General features: G+C 49.4%; 1 long non-coding RNA gene across 1 annotated transcript; it reads right to left on the bottom strand.

Annotated features, from left to right (window-relative positions):
- Window positions 1–5,652: 5,652 nt before the first annotated feature.
- Window positions 5,653–22,079, bottom strand: LOC131380794 (uncharacterized). The gene is made up of 3 exons (XR_009208998.1): window positions 21,276–22,079; window positions 20,667–20,773; window positions 5,653–5,860 (listed from the first exon to the last, which is right to left on the bottom strand). It is a non-coding gene; the product is annotated as an uncharacterized LOC131380794 (long non-coding RNA).
- Between the last annotated feature and the right edge of the window lie 309 nt (window positions 22,080–22,388).

Raw genomic sequence — 22,388 nt, 5'->3', positions numbered from 1 at the left:
CCTTGTCGCACCATGACTTAGCTTGGTTGCTCCCTCCCCAGACTCCAGGGACATGCCCAGCAGGATCTCTGCCATAGCCTCTGAGGGGAAATGGGGGCCTTGGATCCCACAACTGTGCCAAGACTCCTGGGAGACAGGACTTCCAGATGGCCTTCTGCTCCCAGGAGGCCACTCTGGATCACCAGGGTCCTAGAGTTCTGGCACTCATAGGTGTCCCATAGCCTGGCCTCACTTTTCTTTCTGCCATATCTAGAGACAATCACCTCTGTCAACAAAGTCCTAGCCTTCTACTGGGGGGAGGTGCTTGGGGTACACCTACTCTTGCCCTCACTGACACTGTCAGCATCACACAACACCTGCCACTCATGATGGCACTGCACCGGGGGTCAAGTGTTACCCATGTTTGAGGATGGAATCCTTCCCCAGGATTCCCTATGACCCACAACTATGGTATCATCTTCTTCCAGGATTTACCATGACTAATGGTGTCGCCATCTCCCAAGACTCTCCATAGCCAATGGTGTCACCATCTCCCAAGACTCCCCATAGCCAATGGTGTCACCATCTCCCAAGACTCCCCATAGCCAATGGTGTCACCATCCTCCATGATTCCTCACAACCATGGTGTCATCATCTTTCAGGAGCCACCACAGCTGACGGTGTCATCATCTCCTAGATTCCACCATGACCAATGATGACATTACCTTCCAGAATCCACTATGCCTGACAGAGACATCCTCTACTGAAATCCACTAGGACTGATGATGCCACCATTTCCCATAATCCCTCATGATTTTGGTGTCATCACCTCCCAAGACCCATGATGCCCAATAGTGTCATCATCATTTGCAGGGATCCATGGTGTTATCATCTCCAGGGATCCACTTCAACCATGTGCCACCACCTCCCAGGATTTCATTCAACCATGTGCCACTACCTCCCAGTATCCACTTCAACTATGGTGTTATCACCTGCCAGGATCCACGAGAGCCAATGCTGTCACCACCCACTAGGATCCACCATAACCATGGTGTCATCCCAGAGTCCACTGCAACCATGTGCCATCACCCACCAAGAGCCATCATCTTAGGAGCCAAGTACCGTGATGGGCTGTATTTCAGTTGTCCTCTGGGGCCGCATGGTACTTACAGTTGTTCACTTAAGGGGAACCAGCACAACAGACCATATTCCCATTTCCACAAAAAGGACAGGGGTGGGGCCAGCTGTCCCCCTCTGATGACTTCACCCCTACTCTGGCCCTCCTTATGTCACTGCCTCACTCCTGACCGAGGATGATGCCTGCATCAATCCCACCACAGATGTGGCCTCAGCCAACCTCACCTTACCCCCTGGTGAGGCACCCAGGCCCCTCCTGACAGCAGCGCTGCCCCTCACCCAGCCATCTGATTGGTGACAGGGTCAACCCAGCAACCTCTCATTATCACCAGAGGGGAAGCATTTCAACCCTCAGGTGACACCACTGCCCCCTGCCCAATCCCTGTCACTTGGGCCCCTACCAGGATCAGCACTCTGCTGGCCCCAGCCAAATTCTCCTCAGAGATCCCTGACCCCCGCGGGATGGGTCAAAGCTGGTGACCGACCTGGGGCCTTCAGTGCTGTTTTCTAATGGCCCCATCCTGCAGCAGGGACAGTGGAGAGCAATGGTCCCTGCCAGCACATCTGCGGGGGCCAGGGGTGCTCCTTCACCTCCCTCCCTAACACCCTAACACCCAGGGAGCCTCCAGGGGTGGAAGGAAGTCCCCAGCACCCAATGCACAATCTTCCCTCAACTCTCTTTGTACATAGCCATGTTGCGGGGGCGGCCATTCCCCCACTCTTAAAGGGCTACACGCCCCTCCCCCAGCCCCTAGGGCGAGGTGGGGGGGCCTCTTCTTCCTCCCCTGGGCCGTCCCCCTCCCTCTTATGTCTCCCCGCAAACACTGGCACCTCACACTCCTTGTCAGGAGCTTGGGGCAGACAACTGGCCCTTGGTTCCCACCACACTGAGGAAACAGGGGGGTTACCCAAATCTACCTGGGCCCTGGTGCCAGTTTTTCAACCCCACGGCTTCTAGCTGCTCTGAGGGGCTCCTCCCATCCCTTCCAGGGCCTCCCCAGCCCCACACCGCTCAGGCCGACTGTGACTTCCCCAGAAAGGAGCCAGCTTGAGCACCCGCCCCCTCCCAGCCCCGTCCCCTCTGCTCAACACCTCCGCGGAACACTCAGCTTTCTCCAGCTGCCGGGATTTGGGGGTCTGGGCCTTTCAGCTTTTGTATCCCCCCTCCACTAGCTCTAGCCCAGCCTGGATTCCAGGGATCCCACCCCCAGCCCTGTCCCCATTCAGTCGGCACAGGCTGCCTGACCCTGGGGCCTTGATTTGATCTCAAATAAGCCATAGAGGGGAGAGGTCTTGAGGGTGGGAGCAGGTGTGTACTGACAATTCCCTCCACATGCCTTGAGCTGGGACCTCGTCATCTGAGACTTCCCCATGCCCCAACAAATGCAAATGCACACAAACCCATGCATACACAAGCACACACACACACAGGCATCTCCCCTTCTGGTTGGGGGAGCGTGGGAGGGGGCAGTTCACAGGGAGAAGATAAATAGTTCCACACCTGAAGACCCTCCAACAGCTTCTGCCTCCCTCCTCATCCCTTCCTCTCTCCACTCCCCTCTCCAACACTGGCCCCTTCCCCTAATTAATTCCCTGGTGAGGACAGCCAGAGGAGCTGCGACTTGGTATTTTTTGGAATAAATAGACATTTTCCTGATCGAAGGTCTCAAGGCTTACTGTGGAGAAAGGATGGATTTCCTCCCACGTTTGTGGGTCACAGTGGAGGCCCCCGGCCTCAAACGTGTAGCTGGGTGTAGTAGGTGGGCAATCTGCCAAAAGATGGCTTTCAGCATTTGTTCCCAGGCCAGGGCCCACCACCAAGCTGAGGGGTCAGGGGATGGATGTGGGGGTGCACTTAGGGTGCTTCTAAGTTCTGGGTTTTGTCCTAAGAAAGCCCTCTGTCCTCTGTGCATGTGAGCATTTGTTTGTAGATTCTAGAGGTCACCTCCTTATATTCAAATTATTTGGCCGAATAGCATTAAAGTGTAGGGGTTTGGGTGGGGTGTACTAGTTTCGCAAAACTTTATGGCTCACGGTTCTGGAGGCTGGAAGTCCAAGATCAAGGAGGTGGCAGGCCGGCCAGGCACAGGGGCTCATGCCTATAATCCCAGCACTTTGGGAGGCCAAGGCAGGAGGATCACCTGAGGTCAAGAGTTTGAGATCAGCCTGGCCAACATGGTGAAACCCTGTCTCTACTAAAAATACAAAAAAAAAAATTAGCCGGGTGTGGTGGCAGGCACCTGTAATTCCAGCTAACCAGGAGGCTGAAGCAGGAGAATTGCTTGAGCTTGGGAAGCGGAGGTTGCAGTGAGCCGAAATCCTGCCACTGCACTCCAGCCTAGGCAACAGAGTGAGACTCTGTCTCAAAAAAAAAAAAAAAAAAAAAAGTGAAAAGGAGGTGGCAGGGCTGGTTTATTCTTCCTCAAGAGGGGATCTGCTCAGGCCTCACTCTCAGGCCTGGTGCTTGGTTGGTATCTTATGCATTCCTTGGTTTGTAGCTGCGGTTCTGTCTGTCTTCACATAGTCTTCCCTCTGTGTGTGTCTGTCTCTGTATCCAAATGCCACCCCCCACCTTTTTTTTATTTTTTTGAGACAGAGTCTCTCTCTGTCACCCAGGCTGGAGTGCAGTGGCGTGATCTCAGCTCACTGCAACCTCCGCCTCCCGGGTTCAAGTGAGTCTCCTGCCTCAGCCTCCCGAGTAGCTGGGACTACAGGCGTGCACCACCACGCCCAGCTAATTTTCATATTTTTAGTAGAGACAGGGTTTCACCATATTGGTCAGGCTGGTCTTGAACTCCTGACCTCGTGATCCGCCCACATCGGCCTCCCAAAGTGCTGGGATTACAGGTGTGAGCCACCACAACTGGCCCAAACTCCCCCTTTATATGATTACACTGATGATGTTAGATTAGGAGCCTCCCAGATAACGCCATCTTAACTCGCTGGTCTGCAAAGACCCTCTCTCCAAATAAGGTTACAGTCACAGGGACTGGGTAGTTAGGACTCAAACGTCTTTTTTGAGAGACATAATTCAACCCATAAGAGGAGGCGTGGCATGGTGATGTCCACTGAAGTGTCCATTTTTATGATAATTAGGAAGCATTTTCCAACTGGACATGGTGGCCCACAACTATAATCCTAGCACTTTAGGAGGCTGAGGTATGAGGATTGCTTGAGGCCAGGAGTTCAAGACCAGCTTGGGCAACATAGCAAGGCCTCATCTCTACTAAAAATTTTAAAATAGGCCAGGTGTGGTGGCTCATGCCTGTAATTCCAGCACTTTGGGAGGCCGAGGCAGGTGGATTACCTGAGGTCAGGAGTTCGAGGCTACAGTGAACTATGATTGCATCACTACACTCCAGCCTGGGCAGAGTGAGACCCTGTCTCAAAAGTAAAAAATAGCCAGGTGCGGTGGCTCACGCCTGTAATCCCAGCACTGTGGGAGGCTGAGGTGGGAGGATTACTTGAGGTCAGGAGCTTGAGACGAGCCTGGCCAACGTGGTGAAACCCTGTCTCTACTGGAAACACAAAAATCAGCTGGACATGGTGGTGCACACCTGTAGTCCCAGCTACTTGGGAGGCTGAGGCAGGAGAATCGCTTGAACCCGGGAGGCAGAGGTTGCAGTGAGCTGAGATTGCACCACTGCACCCCAGCCTGGGCAACAGAGCAAGACTTTGTCTCAAAAATAAAAAATACAAAAAGGAAGCATTCTCCCTGCCTGCTTCCCTCTCCCACCCAGTGCGTTAAAACATCTGCCCAGTGCTGACTAGAGTTGCCTCTTTGCCTTAGTGCTTAGATGCAGACTCTGGCCAGGAGGGGAGGTTCCTCTATGTACCAATTTTATGAACTTTAGGAAAATTCTCCCTAGATGCAACTAAATGTTTGTCTCTAAGCTTCAGGCTTTCACCTTGCATCTGAGGGTCTGTTTGCACATCACTCTGGAAAAAGAACTGGAGAGACACAGATAAAAGAGAGGTAGAAAAATACCACGAGGCAGCAACTACCCATCCCCAGTTTGAGACTCCAAGGGGCACGGTTGAATTTTATTTTCTGCTATGCCAGTTCACTAATTCAGTCAACAAAATACAGTGAACGGCACAAACAAGGTCCTTGTTCTTGAGGAACAAGTGAACCCATGGAAGTCCCTCAGTTCTCCCACAAACCTCTCTTGGCTTCTGTTCCTGGCAACCAAGTGCACCCTGACAATGACAGTGATTGTTATAGGGGCAAAAAAAAATTAGAAAATCCAGAGAAGGAGAGAACAAAATGGAGATCTCCTGATTTCTCGCTGCTCAGAGTCAAATGCTGTTTACATTAGCTATGTTTTCTTCTAGAAATTTCCACATGAAAACGATTTTTTCTTTTTTACAAATCAGCCTTCCTATATATAAACTGCTCTGTAACCTCTTTTTTCTTTTATTTCTTTTTTTATTTTGTTTTGTTTTTTGAGACGGAGTCTTGCTCCGTCTCCCAGGCTGGAGTGCAATGGCGCGATCTCAGCTCACCGCAACCTCTGCCTCTTGGGTTCAAGCGATTCTCGTGCCTCAGTCTCCTGAGTAGCTGGAATTACAGGCGTGCGCCACCACGCCCAGCTAATTTTTGAATTTTTGGTAGAGACCAGGTTTCATCATATTCACCAGGCTGGTCTTGAACTCCTGACTTCAGGTGATTCTCCTGCCTTGGCCTCCCGAAGTGCTGGGATTACAGGCATCAGCCAGCGCACCTGGCCCCTGCTTTTTTCATCTAATAATAGAAGGACATCATGTCATACGTATAGTTAACTTATCTGCACGCAACTGTATATATAGAAAGAGAAACAGAAATTTAATAGTGCAAGTAAGCTGTATAAAAGAGAATGAAGATGCCTTGGATGTTGCCCACATCACCCAGTGTGAAATAATCTCCAAGGTTTATTGTTAGGTAAGAAAGCAAGATATAGAATAGTGTGCATGTATGCTACCATTTGTGTAAAAGGAGGCGGGGACAGAATCGGTATATAAATTTACTGCACCAAATATTTCCAATTCTCCTCATGGGCACATGGTAGGATTCTATTTCCCTGCCCCCAAAGTTAGCTGTGCCCATGCGACTTGCCTTGGCCTGTGAAGTGTGGGCAGAAGTACCTTTCCAGGCAGAAGCTTCTGAGAGCCAGCGTGTGGCTCTCCCATGCTCTGTCTTTTCCCTCCTCCATGGGCACTGGCATATTTCAGGTCATAGCTGCTCTATTGGCCTGAGTCCCAGGCAGATCAGCCAGGGCCCCAGAGTAAGGATGATGCCAAATAGGGGCTCCACCAGCCACAGATGCACATGTAGCACGAATGAGAAATAAACTCTTGTTGCTTTAACAACCAGGGCTTTGGGGCTACTTGTTACTGCAGCCTAGCATAGCCCATTCTGGCTGACAGGGTTGCTTATGGAGAGGGGAACTGGATGGCTGGGGCTTTTTACTTCTAAATCCCCTTTTGCACTTCTGGATTTTTGTATCAGCAAGTGTACTGTCTACTGTTTTGTTTTGTTTTTTAGACAGGGTTTTGCTCTGTTGCAGAGGCTGGAGTGCAGTGGTGCAATCTCAGCTCACTGCAGCCTTGATTCCCCAAGCGATCCTCAGCCTCCTGAGCGATCCACGCCCCCAGCTAATTTTTGTATTTTTAGTAGAGACAGGGTTTCGCCACATTGGCCAGGCTGGTCTCGAACTCCTGACCTCAGATGATCTGCCCACCTCGGCCTCCCAAAGTGCTGGGATTACACGCGTGAGCCACCATGCCTGGCCCTACTTTTTTTTTTTTTAATAGAATTTTTAAATTCCACAGCAGGAAAATCGCTTGAACTCAGGGAGGAGGTTGCAGTGAGCCAAGATCGCTGAGATCGCCGAGATCGCACCACTGCACTCCAGCCTGGCTGGCAGAGTGAGACTCTGCCTAAAAAAAAATAAAATAAAATAACAGAAAAGAAAGAAAAAGAAAAAAGAATTTTAAAAAATATAAATATAGAGATGGGAATCTGGCTATGCTGACCAGGCTAGTCTTGAACTCCTGACCTCGAGCGATCCTCCCACCTCAGCCTCCCACAGCGTAGATTTAAATGCAAATGGTGCAGACTTTGCCTGCCATTCCCCTCACTAAGCATATGCCAAGACACGTGAGAGAGATGGGCGACTGGAGTCTCATTCCTCTCCCTCGGAGAGTGATTAGCTTCCCACTCTGAATCGGAACTCCAGTGCTTCAGTGTATGTATTTTCATTCCTCATGGACGCTGCATGCCATCCAACGGATTCATTTGTGTTCAACAAGAGAAGAGCAATCTGCTCCACACCCACTGTGTGCGGGGTGGGCAAGTCAAGGATAAGATCTGACATGAGCATTCTGCCTTCAGTGTGTTCGCCTTTGTAACCTAACACTCGCTCAACTGGCAACCCGACTGTGCCAATAAATGCAGCCTCTCAGCAGCTATTCTTAACCCGCATTTGACGGGTGGGCTTGTGAACGTCTCAAATCTATGCCAGATGTTGTGTGCATGCTTTTTCATTTCACTTTTCTTGACTTTATATTTTGAAATTTCAAACGTACAGAACAGTTACAAGAATATGTCAAAGAACTTCTGTGTCATTTTCACCAACTCACCATTTGTTACCATTATATGACATCATTGTATGGTTTTCTTTCCATATAAATATTCATCTTGGCTGGGCACGGTGGCTCATACCTGTAATCCCAACACTTTCAGAGGCCGAGACGGGTGGATTGCTTAAGCTCAGGAGTTTGAGACCAGCCTGGGCAACATGGTGAAACCTCATCTCTACAAAAAAAAAAAAAAAAATATATATATATATATATACACACATATATATATATATATACACACACAAAAAAAATTAGCAGGGCATGTTGGCATGCACCTGTAGTTCCAGCTACTCATGAGGCTGAGGTGGGAGGATCGCTTGAGCCCAGGAGGTAGAGGTTGCAGTCAGCCAAGATCACACCACTGCACTCCAGCCTGGGCCACAAAGCCAGAACCTGTCTCAAAAAAAAAAAAAGCTGGACATGGTGGCTCATGTCTGTAATCCCAGTACTTTGGGAGGCTGAGGCAGGTGGATCACCTGAGATCAGGAGTTTGAGACCAGCCTGGCCAACATAACGAAACCCCATCTCCACTAAAAATACAAAAAATTAGCTGGGCATGGTGGCAGGCGCCTGTAATCCCAGCTCTGCGGTAGGCTGAGGCAGGAGACTTGCTTGAATCTGGGAGGCGGAGGCTGCAGTGAGCCAAGATCGTGCCATTGCACCTCAGCCTGGGCAAGAAGAGCAAAACTCCATCAAAAAAAAAAAAAAGAAAAACAAAAAGCCAGGCACAGTGGCTCACGCCTGTAATCCCAGCATTTTGGGAGGCCAAGACGGGCAGATCATGAGGTCAGGAGATCAAGACCATCCCGGTTAACATGGTGAAACCCCGTCTCTACTAAAAACACAAAAATTAGCCAGGCGTAGGGGTAGGTGCCTGTAATCCCAGCTACTTGGGAGGCTGAGGCAGGAGAATTGCTTGAACCCAGGAGGCGGAAGTTGCAGTGAGCCGAGATCGTGCCATTGCACTCCAGCCTGGGTGACAGAGCAAGACTCCGTCTAAAAAAAAAAATCATGGTTTTTTTTTTGAAGATATTTGGGAGTAAGTTGCATCCATCACATCCCTTTACCCCTAGAGGCCACTCTGAAGAACAAGGCTGCTCTCTTACGCATCCACAGCATAATTATCACACTCAAGAATTTAGCATTGACCAAGTCCATGTTTGAGTTTCATCAAGTGTCCTGCTATTGTCCTTCAGAGCAGCTTTCAGTTTGTGACACTCCAGGATTGGGTGTTGCATCCAGCTATCGTGCTTCTTGAGGTGGCTTCAGTCTTTTTTTTTTTTTTTTTTGAGACAGAGTCTCGCTCTGTTGCCCAGGCTGGAGTGCAGTGGCGCAATCTCGGCTCACTGCAAGCTCCACCTCCCGGGTTCACGCCATTCTCCTGCCTCAGCCTCCTGAGTAGCTGGGACTAGAGGTGCCCGCCATCACGCCCGGCTGATTTTTTGTATTTTTAGTAGAGACGGGGTTTCACCGTGTTAGCCGGGATGATCTCGATCTCCTGACCTAGTGATCCGCCCACCTCAGCCTCCCAAAGTGCTGGGATTACAGGTGTGAGCCACTGTGCCCGGCCAAGGTGGCTTCAGTCTGAAACAGTTACTCAGTCTTTGTCTTTCTTTTCTATTTTTATTTTTTATTATTGCACACAATTCATGCAGAGATTAAGGAGATTTTTTTTTAAGAGAAGGGGTCTCGCTATGTTGCCCAGGCTAGAACTCCTGGGCTCAAGTGATCCTCCTGCCTCAGCCTCCCAAAGTGCTGGGATTACAGGTTGCAGCCACCACGCCCAGCCCAGTCTTTGCCTTTCTTAATGCTGATTTTTTAAAGAATCCAGGTAGGCCATATTATAGAATGTCCCTTGCATTTAGGCGCATCTGATGTTTCCTCATGATTAGATCTGGGTTACATGTGTGAGACAGGAAAACCACAGAAGGGACGCCAGAGTCTCAGCGCTTTGGCTGAAGGAAGCCCATGCTCTCATGCTTCCTGAAGTTCACATGCTCAGAGCTCATATGCTCTGAGTGCACTCCACCAAGGCTGGAGTGCAGTGGCACAAACGAGGCTCACTGCAGCCTTGGCCTTCTGAGCACAAGCGATCCTCTCACCTCAGCCTCCTGAATAGCTGGGATTACAGGTGCACACCAATATGCCCGGCTAATTTTTAAGCTTTTTTTTTTTATAGAGATGGGGGTCTCATTGTGTTGCCCAGGCTGGTCTTAAACTCCTGGGCTCAAGCCATCGTCCTGCCTCAGCCTCCCTGGGATTACAGGTGTGAGCCACTGCACCCGGCCAACAACAGAAGTCTATTTCTTCACAGTTCTGGAGGCTGGAAGTCTGAGATCAAGGTGTCAACTACCCAAAGTGCTTGGATTACAGGCATGAGCCACCACACTTAGCCTGATGCTATGGAGTTATCTTTTTTCTCCTCAAACTTTCACATGCTGCTTTGGCCTCCACTGATGATTCTCTTGGCTGAATCAATTATTTTTTTATTTTTTTTCGAGATGGAGTCTTGCCTTGTCATTCAGGCTGGAGGGCAGTGGTGTGATCTCGGCTCACTGCAACTACCTTGCAGAGTCAAGCGATTCTCCTGCCTCAGCCTCCCGAGTAGCTGGGATTACAGGCATGTGCCACCATGCCCAGCTAATTTTTGTATTTTTAGTAGAGACGGGGTTTCACCATGTTAGTCAGGCTGCTCTCAAACTCCTGGCCTCATGATCTGCCCACTTCGGCCTCCCAAAGTGCTAGGGTTACAGGTGTGAGCCACCGTGCCCGGCCTTGGCTGAATCAATCATTACAACGATGTTTGAATATTGGAAATCTTCAAGGCATCTGAATATCACTCTCCAAAAGTTGAACGGCAATCTTCAGATGATAATTTTCCAAACTCATTATTCTTTTCACATGTATTAGTTAGCATTTGTACTTGCTTTTTTCAGGGAAATGGATCCAGTACTTTCATCAGATTCTTCGAGACACCAATGATTCAAAAAACAACAAACCCTCCCTCATTTTCAATGGCTATAGCATATTCTGTCATATGGATGCAGCATAATTTTTTCCCAGTTCCTACTGTTACAGGATCTTTGGGGTGACCATTTTCTTCCCCGCTGGAAACCTCTGTTGCCAATGGCGCCTTTGCCTGAGTTCTTGTCCTGAGTCCAGGAAGAATGAGGTACGCAGACAAGTGAAGGGTGAAGAAAACAAGGATGAGCTTGATTTAGTGTTACAACAGCTCAGAGGACCCACAGTGGGTAGCTCCTCTCTGTAGGCAGGTCATCTGTTGAGTGTTCAGTTCTCAGCAGAGAGAAGGTTCTGGAGAGGGTAGCTCCTCCCTGCAACTGGTCATCCTAATGTCTGCAATTCTCAGCAGAGAGGAGGCCCTGGTGGGGATGGCTCCTCTCTGCCAGCAGGTAGTCTCTGCAGGTAGCTCTTCTCTGCCACTGGTTGTCCAGTTGTCTCTCCTCCCTCTTCCTTCTCTGGCTGTCCCCTGCCCTGCTCTGGCTGAGCTCAGGGCTTTTATGGGCCTCAGAGGGGAGGAAGTGCATGCTGATTGGTCCATGGGTGGCCATGGGCGGCTCAGAAGAGGCACTGTGTGTCCCCACTCTGGTCCTCAGGACTGGTAGCCCAGCCCCCAGCCTTCAGGCCCTCCTTAAGGCCGCCCCCTTTTGCCCAGGCCTCCTATTGCCATTCACGCCCCGGGGCTCTGCCCTAACCACTGATCCGAGATGGGAGCAGAAGCCAGGAGCGGTGAGAAGCCAGGCAGTGGGAACAGGCACCCCTGAGACTGAAGGGATGGAGGGACCTTCCTGGGGCCCCCAAGGGTGCAGGCTGCAGAGACTCTTTTTTCTTTTTTTTTTTTTTTTTTTTGAGACAGAGCCTTGCTCTGTCCCCCAGGCTGGAGTGCAGTGGCGCTATCTCGGCTCACTGCAAGCTCCACCTCCCGGGTTCACGCCATTCTCCTGCCTCAGCCTCCCGAGTAGCTGGGACTACAGGCGCCCGCCACCACGCCCGGCTAATTTTTTGTATTTTTAGTAGAGACGGGGTTTCACCGTGTTAGCCAGGATGGTCTCGATCTCCTGACCTCGTGATCCGCCCGCCTCGGCCTCCCAAGGTGCTGGGATTACAGGCTTGAGCCACCGTGCCCGGCGCTGCAGAGACTCTTAAGTTCTGTGCCTGGGAGGGCAGTTGCCACTGCACCCAGAAGCTCGCACCCCAATTCAGAAGGGGCAGGGCTCCCGCTTGTCCCAGCTCCTGCCTGCTCTGTGGAGCTGGAGGCCCAGATCTGCAGTACCAGGTCTGGTGGCTGCAGCTGCACCCAGGAGAGCAGATCCTGCCTGTTCCTGGCACCGCCCCTCTCACCCCCCAAGAGCACAGGGAGGCTCAGATCCACAGCCACAGTTTGGGTGACTGCAGCGACACCTGGGGAGCTCTGCCCCAACTCAGAAGGGGCGGGGCTCCACCGGCTCCGTGAAACGTGCAGCCCCAGCTGCACCTCCCTGCTGCAGCCAGCATGATAGCAGCAGCCCCTGCCATCACTACCAATAGATGTTTGGGTTTTCCCTAGTTTTTACTACTCTAAACAATACTTGAGGAACATCTTTTTGCACACCACTTGGTGTATTTCCTTTTCTCTTTTTTTTTTTTTTTTTTGAGATGGAGTCTTGCTCTGTCACCCAGGCTGGAGTGCAGTGGCGCGATCTTGGCTCACTGCAACCTCTGACTCTGTGGTTCAAGCGATTCTCCTGCCTGAGCCTCCCGAGTAGCTGGGATTACAGGCACTCCCACCACATCCAGCTAATTTTTGTATTTTTAGTAGAGACAGGGTTTCGCCATGTTGTCCAGGATGGTCTCAATCCCCTGACCTCATAATCTGCCCGCCTTGGCCTCCCAAAGTGCTGAGATTACAGGTGTGAACCACTGCGCCTGGCCATTCCCTTAATTTTCTTTAGGATGAGCTCTCAGGAGGTGAGTGGCAGGTGTATTTTGAAGACTTTTGCTAGACAATGCCAACTACAACTCAGAGGGCCTGTGCCAAGTCCATGTATGTGAAAACGTCCGTGTGCTCCCACCCTCCCCAGCACCGGGCATTCTTCTGTTTAAGCTTGGTGTGCATCACCAGTGTCGGCTGTACAGTCATTACAGGAAATTCCTAGTGCACTCAAGAAGTCTCTGCCTTGTGCTCAGGGATTTGCAAAGCAGGATTGACCTGGGCAATGCATTTAATTACTGCTGTGTCTGTCACTAGAGGGAGCACCCGATCCAGTTAAGGGCCTATTTTTGCATTGATAACGGCCTCTCCCACCCAGGAGAGTTCCAAGTTCAGCTCCAGAGGCACAGAGGAAAGTAGTTTTTGTCAATTACCTACCCCAGCGTGTGCAGACACCTCAAGCTGGGAAAGTCACAAGTGCCTGCTCAGAAGTACTCAGGAACTAAGGAGCAGAGAACCTGCTACCAACCACCGACTAGCAGACACAGAAACTCAGGAAAGGATGCTCAACCTCACTGGGAAGGAAGGAGATGCAAATAAAAGACAGGACACTTTGACTTGCCCATGATGCTGAATCTTTTGAAGACTGCTCATATTCAGGCTCGCTCCTGTGAGGGGACTTTGACACTGGCAGTTTCCTCTGCCTGGAATGGCCTTTCTCTGTATTCCCACAAAACTTGCTCTCTTACTTCCTTTAAATTCTTTTTTTTAAACAAAGTCTCGCTCTGTCACCGAGGCTAAAGTGCAGTGGCATGATCTCAGCTCACTACCAATTCCACCTCCGCTTCCTGGGTTCAAGTGATTCTCCTGCCTCAGCCTCCCAAGTAGCTGGGACTACAGGCATGTATCACCACGCCCTGCTGATTTTTGCATTTTTATTAAAGATGAGGTTTCACCATGTTGGCCAGGCTGGTCTTGAACTCCTGACTTCAAGTGATCCGCCCACTTCAGCTCCCCAAAGTGCTGGGATCTGGGTTTACAGGCATGAGCCACTGTGCCCAGCCACTTCCTTTAAATCTTTATTCAGATGTTACCGTCTCAATTAGTTACACCGTATTTAAAACTGTCCCCCTTGGCCAGGCGCAGTGGCTCACACCTATAATCCCAGCACTCTGGGAGGCCAAGGCAGGTGGATCACGAAGTCAGGAGTTCGAGACCAGCCTGGACAAGATGGTGAAAGCCCATCTCTACTAACCATACAAAAAATTAGCCAGGTGTGGTGGCGTACGCCTGTAATCCCAGCTACTCAGGAGGCTGAGACAGAAGAATCGCTTGAACCTGGGAGGCAGAGGTTGCAGTGAGCCAAGACGGCGCCACTGCACTCCAGCCTGGGCAATAGAGCAAGACTCCATCAAAAAAAAAAAAAAACTGTCCCCCTCATAACATTCCTGAACCTCCTTAGCCTACACTAATATTTACAGCAATTAATGTCTTTATTCTATTTTTCAGACAGGGTCTCACTATGTTACCCAGGCTGGAGTGCCATGGCGTGATCATGGCTCACTGCAGCCTCAACCTCCTTGGCTCAAGCAATCCTTCTGCCTCAACCCTTCTAAGTAGCTAGGACTATAGGCATGTGCCACCACTCCTGGCTAATTTTTAATTTTTTTGTAGAGACAGGGTCCCACTATGTTGCCCAGGCTGATCTCAAACGCTTGAGCTCAAGTGATCCTCCCGCCTTAGCCTCCCAAAGTGCTGGGACGGCAGGCACGAGCCACTGTGCATTGCCAATATCTTTTAATACTACCACCTTGACTTACCTATTAGCCCAGGACTTCCCTAGTATGAGCATGCAAAGGCCTGCATCCCGGGCTGCCACTCAGTCCCAGGAAGACTTTTAGTCTCCCTGCTGGAATGGAAGCCCTAGGAGGGCAGGGATTTTGTTTCCTATCTTGTTCTCGGATGTGTCCCAAGCACCCAGAACAGTGCCCGGTGTATATCTGGTGCTAAAGAAATACAGGTTAAAGGAGCAAGTCACATCTTGGGAATCCAAATAAGGAGAACCCTGCCGAGGGCCACTAGGCAGAATGGCAAGCACGCATACTCTTTGATGTTGAAAGTTTCTCTAAGACTTTGTCCTTCAGATATGCTCACGGCTGTACCCAAAGATAAACAGATGAGGGAGGATGCTCATGGCAGTGTCTAGCCATGCACTGGGCTCAGCCTTGATGCCCATCAGTCAGAGAGTATGAAGAAACTACAGTGTGATCTTTGACCTTTTTTGTTGTTTTTTGAGAGTTTTTGTTTTTGTTTTGCGACAGGGTCTTCCTATGTCACCCAGGTTGGAGTGCAGTGGCGTAAACACAGCTCATTGCAGCCTCAACTTCCTCAGCTCAAGTGTTTCTCCCACCTCAGCCTCCCGAGGAGCTGGGACTACAGGTATGCACCATCATGCCTGGCTAACTTTTTTTTTTTATTATTTTAATTTCGGCCGGGTGCAGTGGCTCACGCTTATAATCCCAGCACTTTGGGAGGCCGAGGCAGGCAGACTATCTGAGGTCAGGAGTTTGAGACCAGCCTGGCCAACATGGTGAAACGCTGTCTCTACTAAAAATACAAAAATTAGCTGGGCGTGGTGGCACACACCTATAATCCCAGTTACTTGGGAGGCTGAGGCAGGAGAATTGCTTGAACCTGGGAGGTGGAGGTTGCAGTGAACCAAGATCACGTCATTGCCCTCCAGCCTGGGCAACAGGATGAGACTCTCTCTCTCAAAAAAAAAATTAATTTCTTATTTTTTTATAGAGACAGGGTTGCCCTATGTTGCCCAGGCTGGTCTTGAACTCTTGGGTTCAAATGTTCTTCTTTCTGAGGCCTCCCAAAGTACTAGGATTACAAGCATGAGCCACTGCACCTGCTCTATAATGCGATTGTATTGAGGGACACTTGCTGTGCAGCAGTTTAATTGAAGGCTACTGATCGATGTGGATGGGAAGCGCTGTGGAAAGAAGTGTGGACGTGGAGGGGAGGAGGGGAAGGAGGGCTAGAGCAGCACCTCCAGCCTTCATTTCCCATGCCTCAGTAACTGTGGATTTCCCTCCAAACACATATTTCTTTGGTAATTTAATAGAGATGGACAGAAATGAAGATTAATTTCTGAAGCCAGAATTCAAGCCAAAGGGACAATTTAGGTTTCACTGAACAAAAGTAAATTCTTTTGAGACAGAGTCTCACTCTGCTGCCCAGGCTGGAGTGCAGTGGCGCGATCTTGGCTCACTGCAACCTCTGCCTCCCAGACTAAAGCAAGTCTCCTGCTTCAGCCTCCCGAATAGCTGGGATCACAGGCATGCACCACCGTGCCCGGCTGGTTTTTGTATTTTTAGTAGAAATGCAGTTTTACCTTGTTGGCCAGGCTGGTCTTGAACTCCTGATCTCAGGTGATCCACCCGCCTAGGCCTCCCAAAGTGCTGGGATTACAGGCGTGAGCCACCGCGCCTGGCCCTGAACAAAAGCGAGTTCATGGGTTACTAGTACTTAGCAAAGAAAGGGCGCCCCTTCCCCATCCCATCCTCCGACAATTCCTGCCTCCCAAAGGATTTGGAAGGCTGCCAATCACTAGACCACCTTCTGATTAGTTCTCACATCTGCTCCCTTCCCTCCACCCCTTCCCCAGACGGCCACCACCCTCGCCAAGCCACAGTCCACTCACTGCTGGATTTTCTGCTTCCAATCTGGACCCTCCAGTCCAGTCTCTACCAGCAGCCCTGAGCTACAGTCCCAATATGAGCACCAAATCCAGTCACTCCTCTGCCCAAAACTCTTCAATAGGCCGGGCGTGGTGGCTCAAGCCTGTAATCCCAGCACTTTGGGAGCCCGAGGCAGGCGGATCACAAGGTCAGGAGATCGAGACCATCGTAGCTAACATGGTGAAACCCCGTCTCTACTAAAAATACAAAAAATTAGCCGGACGTGGTGGCACGCACCTGTAGTTCCAGCTACTCGGGAGGCTGAGGCAGGATAATGGTGTGAACCTAGGAGGCAGAGCTGGCAGTGAGCCAAGATTGCGTCACTGCACTCTAGCCTGGGTGACAGAGCGAGACTCCATCTCAAAAAAACAACAACAAAAAAAAAAACTCTTCAATAGCTCCCTAGAGCTCACCCACACTCTTCACGGTGGCCTTCTGGAGTCTGCAGAGCCTAGCCCTTCCTGGCCACCTCTTCCAACTTGGAACACTGTCCCTCAGATCTCTCTCTCTCTCTTTCTCCCATCCCTATGACTTTGAGTTTCCCCCATCACAGTAACTTTTTAAATTCTTACCAAAAAAAACAAAAAAAGTGCTTAGGTCGGGTGCAGTGGCTCATACCTGTAATCCCAGCACTTTGGGAGGCTGAAGCAGATGGATTGCTTGAGGCCAGGAGTTTGAGACCAGCGTGGGCAACAGGGCGAAAACCAATCTCTACAAAAAAACACAAAAATTAGCCTGGTGTGTTGGTGCACCCTTGTAGTCCCAGCTACTCGGGAGGCTGAGGTGCGAGGATTGCTTGAGCCTGGGAGGTGGAGGCTGCAGTGAGATGAGATCACGCCACTGCACTACAGCCTGGATGACAGAGTAAGACCCTGTCTCAAAAAAAAAAAAAAAAAAGATAAAGAAAAAGCTTAATTGAGATGTAATTCACGTATCATAGAATTCACCCATTTAAACTACATAAGTCAATGGTTTTTAGTATATATCCACAAAATGTTGTGACCATCATTATAATTTTAATTGTTTATATTTCAATAGTTTTGGGGGTACAGGTGGTGTTCGGTTACATGGATAAGTTCTTTGGTGGTGATTTCTGACATTCTGCTGCATCCATCACCTGAGCAGTGTACACTGCATCCAGTATGTAGCCTTTTATCCCTCATCCCCTCCCAATCTTACCCTCAAGTCCCCAAAGTCCATTGTATCTTTTTTTTTTTTTTTTTTTGAGATGGAATCTTGCTCTGTGGCCCAGGCTGGAGTGCAGTGGTGCAATCTCGGCTCACTGCAACCTCCATCTCTCGAGTTAAGGCGATTCTCCTGCCTCAGCCTCCTGAGCAGCTGGGATTACAGGTGCCCATCAACATGTACGGCTAATTTTTGTATTTTTAGTAGAGATGGAGTTTCACCATGTTGGCCAGGCCAGTCTCAAACTCTTGACCACAAGTGATCTGCCTGCCTTGGCCTCCCAAAGTGTTGGGATTACTACAGGCGTGAGCCACAATGGCTGGCCCCATTGTACCATTCTTATGTCTTTCCGTCCTCACAGCTTAGCTCCCACTTATAAGTGAGAACATAGGGTGTTTGGTTTTCCATTCCTGAGTTAATTCACTTAAAATAATGGCCTTCAGGACCGGGCGCAGTGGCTCACGCCTGTAATCCCAGCACTTTGGGAGGCCGAGGTGGGCGAATCACGAGGTCAGGAGTTCAATACCAGCCTGGCGAACATGGTGAAACCCCGTCTCTACTAAAAATGCAAAAAATTAGCTGGACGTGGTGTTGGGCGCCTGTAATCCCAGCTACTCGGGAGGCTGAGGCAGGAGAATCACTTGAACCCAGGAGGCAGAGGTTGCGGTGAGCTGAGATCACACCACTGCACTCCAGCCCGGGTGACAGTGCGAGACTCAGTCTAAAAAAAAAAAAAGAATAACGGCCATCCAAATTGCTGCAAATGCCATTATTTCATTCTGTTTTCTGTTTTATGGCTGAGTAGTATTCCATGGTGTATATATACCATATTTTCTCTAACCACTCATTGGGTGATGATGGGCATTTAGGGTGGTTCCGTATTTTTGCAATTGCAAATTGTGCTTCTATAAACATGCATGTGTATGTGTCTTTTGCATATGACTTCTTTTCCTCTGGGTAGATACCCAGTAGTGGGATTGCTGGATCGAATGGTAGATCTACTTTTAGTTCTTTAAGGAATCTCCACACTGGTTTCCATAGTGGTTGCACTAGTTTACATTCCCACCAACAGTGTAAAAGTGTTCCCTTTTTACCACATCGATGCTAACATCTATTATATTTTTCTAATTATGGCCATTCTCGCAGGAGTAAGGTATTATCTCATTGTGGTTTTAATTCGCATTTCCCTGATAATGAGCGATGCTGAGCAGTTTTCATATGTTTGTTGGCTGTTTGCAATATCTTCTTTTGAAAGAATTGTCCATTCATGTCCTTTGCCGACTTTTTCATTGGATCATTTTTTTTCTTGCTGATTTGTTAGAGCTCCTTGTAAATTCTGGACATTAGTCCTTTGTCAGATGTATAGCTTGCAAATATTAAAATAATGGCAAAAACCTCGATTTATTTTGTACCAACTTTAATATAAGGTGAGCAGTGAGGATCCGGTTTCATTTTTCTACATGTGGCTTGCCAGTTTCCCCAGCACCATTTATTGAATAGGGTGTCCTTTCCCCATTTTATGTTTTTGTACGCTTTGTTGAAGATCAGTTGATTATTGTGGCATGAGGGCAGAGGAAAAACATGGTTAACAGAGAGTATTCCCTACCTACCGCAACATGTAGTTCCTTCTAAAATACCATGTTTTCCTTATTTATTATGTTTCATTTTTGGTTCTGTCTTCCTCAACTACAGTAAGCCCTTTGTCTATCTGTTCTCTGATGCATCCCAAGGGCAAAGATCTTTGTCTATCTGGTCTCTGATAAATCCCAAGCACCCAGATTGGTGCCTGGCACATAGTAGGTGCTCAATACATTTTGGTTGAATGTATAACATCTTCAGTCTGTCAGGCGCCCTGCTAGGGACTAAGGACAAGATCCCTGCTCTGCTGGGGCTAATCTTCTAGTTGGGAAGAGTCAAACACACAAGCAGGCAAATAATTGCAAATCCTGATAGATCATGAAGTTCAAAGAGGATGAAGCAAAGAGAGCGTGGGAGGGGAGGAAAGAGGAGAGAAGCTGTTGTGAAGAGGTGACGAGTTAGGGTAAACCTAGGAGATGAGAAGAAGGAGGGGGGAAAAGCACGACCGGCATAGGGAACTGCCTGTCCAACTGTCCTCAGGGTAAAAAGCTTGGCCTATTCCAGGAACAAACAGAAAAAGGCAAGGGAGCCTCAGGAGATGCTGCAAGGGCTTATGGGTTTTGGGGGAGTCTGGGATTTATGCAAAATGTAGTGGGGAGGAGGACTCCTGAGTTTTCAGCTGGCGTGGGGCATGTGGGATTTGTGTAAAGCAGGGAGCAAACTATAGCTCAAGGGCCTACTTTGGCCACTGCCTGTTTTTGGAAACACACCCATTAGTTTTCTTAGGAGCTACAAGGGCAGAGTTTAGTGAGTTGGACCAGAGACCAATGGACCACAGCATCGGAAAACCTTTTTGGAAAAGGTCTGCCTTCCCGGTTTTCAGGTGATTATTCAGGGTACAGGTGATCCCTCCCGCTCCTTCACCCCAAGCCCAATCTATACCAGTTGCTGTTGACATCATCTCATCACTTCCCCTCATTCCTAACGCCACCAATCCTGCTTGGAACCACCACCATCCCACCTGAACAAATGTAATCACCTCCTCATTGGCCTCCCTGTTTCTGTTCATAAGTCTGATAGAGTCATTCTCTGTTCAAAGCCACCAATGCCTCCCCATTGCTCAAAAAACAGACATACTTTTCACCATGGCCTAGGAGGCCCACCAGCACCCCCTCACCTCTCCCACCTCAGAGCCCTCTACTTGCTCTGCCTCACTCCAACCCAGCCTCACTGGCCTCCTAATGTTCCCTAAAAGCACCAAGCACAATCTCCTTGACACCTGCTGTTCCCTTTGCTCAAAATGCTTTTCCCATAGACCTTCCGACAGCCCAAATGACCTTTCCCCATACAGATCTTCCCTGCCCAGCCAAGGTAAAATGGCAGCCCCATCCCTCCCTCTCGAACCTCCCCCTCCCATTAACTGTTCCTGTCTTTATCACTTACTGATTGTTCTTCAGTCTTTATCACTTGCTGACAGGATGATATAGACTTACTTGCTATCTGGCTCCCGCACCAGGATGTAAGATCCATGAAAGTCACGGTTTTGTCCCTTTTATTCTCTGCTGTATCCCATAGCATCCTGCCAGCTATAGTGTAGATGCTGATAAAGAAGAACAAATGTATTGAATGAATGCAGGTATCCAGAGGGGTATCATAATAATTAATAATATCCACCCATCATGGTTGTTACAAGGATTAAATGACATCAAGCACGTAAAGAAACCAGAACAGGGTCTGGCACACAGCAAATAATACATAATAACCATTAGTATTATCATCATTATTGTTATGGCTTTTGGGTGGATTTTTAAGATCAAGATTAATTTAGCCACTAGCTTTGCCTTGTCCCAGCTGGGGAACCCTGAGCAAGTCACTTTACCTCCTGCTCCTTCAGTTTCCTTTCTGTTAATTGGGCTGGAATCCTCCACACCCAGCAGGCTAAAATTGAACATCAGCAAAATGCTGATCGGCAAATGGGATGACAGTGACTCTAAGCAGGATTGGTGGCATAGGGGATGGGGGGAAGTGATGAGATTCAGTAGATGACGTCAACAGGAACTGGTATAGATTGGACCTGGGGTGAGGGAGCAGGAAGGGATCACCTGTAGCGACTTCTCCACAAACTAGTTACGATGATGACTTTTTATGCTGTAGCTGTTTTTTCTGTTGTTTTGGGTTTGCTTGTTTTGTACATATTGGTGGGAGTCTCTCACTATGTTGCCCAGGCTCGTCTCCAACTCCTGGGCTCAAATGATCTACCTACCTTGGCCTCCCAAAGTGCTGGGATTATGGGCGTGAGTCACTGTACCCGACCATGTAGGTTTTTTTTGTTTTTTGTTTTTTTTGCTTTTTTGTTTTTTGAGACAGGATCTTGCTCTGTTGCCCAGGCTGGGGTGCAGTGGCGAGATCTCAGCTCACTGCAACCTCCTCATCCTGGCTTTAACCGATTCTCCCATCTCAGCCTCATGAGTAGCTGGGATTACAGGGCTGCATCAACACACCCGGCTAATTTTGGTATTTTTAGTACAGATAGGGTTCACCATGTTGGCCAGGCTGGTCTCGAACTCCTGACCTCAGGTGATCTGCCAGCTTCAGCCTCCTAAAGTGCCAGGATTACAGGCCTGAGCTGCCACGCCTGGCCTTGGCCATGCAGACTTCTTTCACAACTTCCTTATTCCTTCTTCAGAAGCTGAGGCCCCATGAGGGGAAGCTGGTAGCCAGGGGTCTTTTCAGATACCTGTGGCCAAATTAGGCCCAGATGTTAATGCTCTCATCCACGGCTGAAAAAGGCCAAGAAACTAAGAAGAGCTGTGGACGCACAGACTGGCAGAGACACCGAGAGGGCACTGCGACCGCACTGCACAGATAAGCAAAGGAAGGCCAACTTCAGCATTCCCCCTCCTCTCTAAGCACCTCCAAAAGGCCTGCTCAGGGACCTCTGGCCACCGTTCTCAAGCAATTGCCTGACGTTTTTACTGACACTGAGGGCTGGAGACGGTCCCTTTTCCAGGCAGCTATGTGTCCATTTCCTAGAGAAGGAAACTGAGTCCCAGAGAAGGCGGGTGTGGCTGGAGGCCATGGGTCAGTCATAGGCAGAACCATGCCCTGAATAAACGTCTTGGCACTCTCTGACTTCTTTCCCTGGCATCGCAACGGATCCCAGTGCCCATTTGTCACAGAAAGAAACTGAGGCTGGCGTCTTCGATGAAGCCTGG

This window comes from Hylobates moloch, unplaced genomic scaffold (assembly GCF_009828535.3).
Source record: "Hylobates moloch isolate HMO894 unplaced genomic scaffold, HMol_V3 SCAFFOLD_12, whole genome shotgun sequence".
Classification (NCBI taxonomy): Eukaryota; Metazoa; Chordata; class Mammalia; order Primates; family Hylobatidae; genus Hylobates; species Hylobates moloch.
The sequence above is the reverse complement of the archived record's forward strand: the minus strand, read 5'-3'. Positions and strand labels throughout refer to the sequence as shown.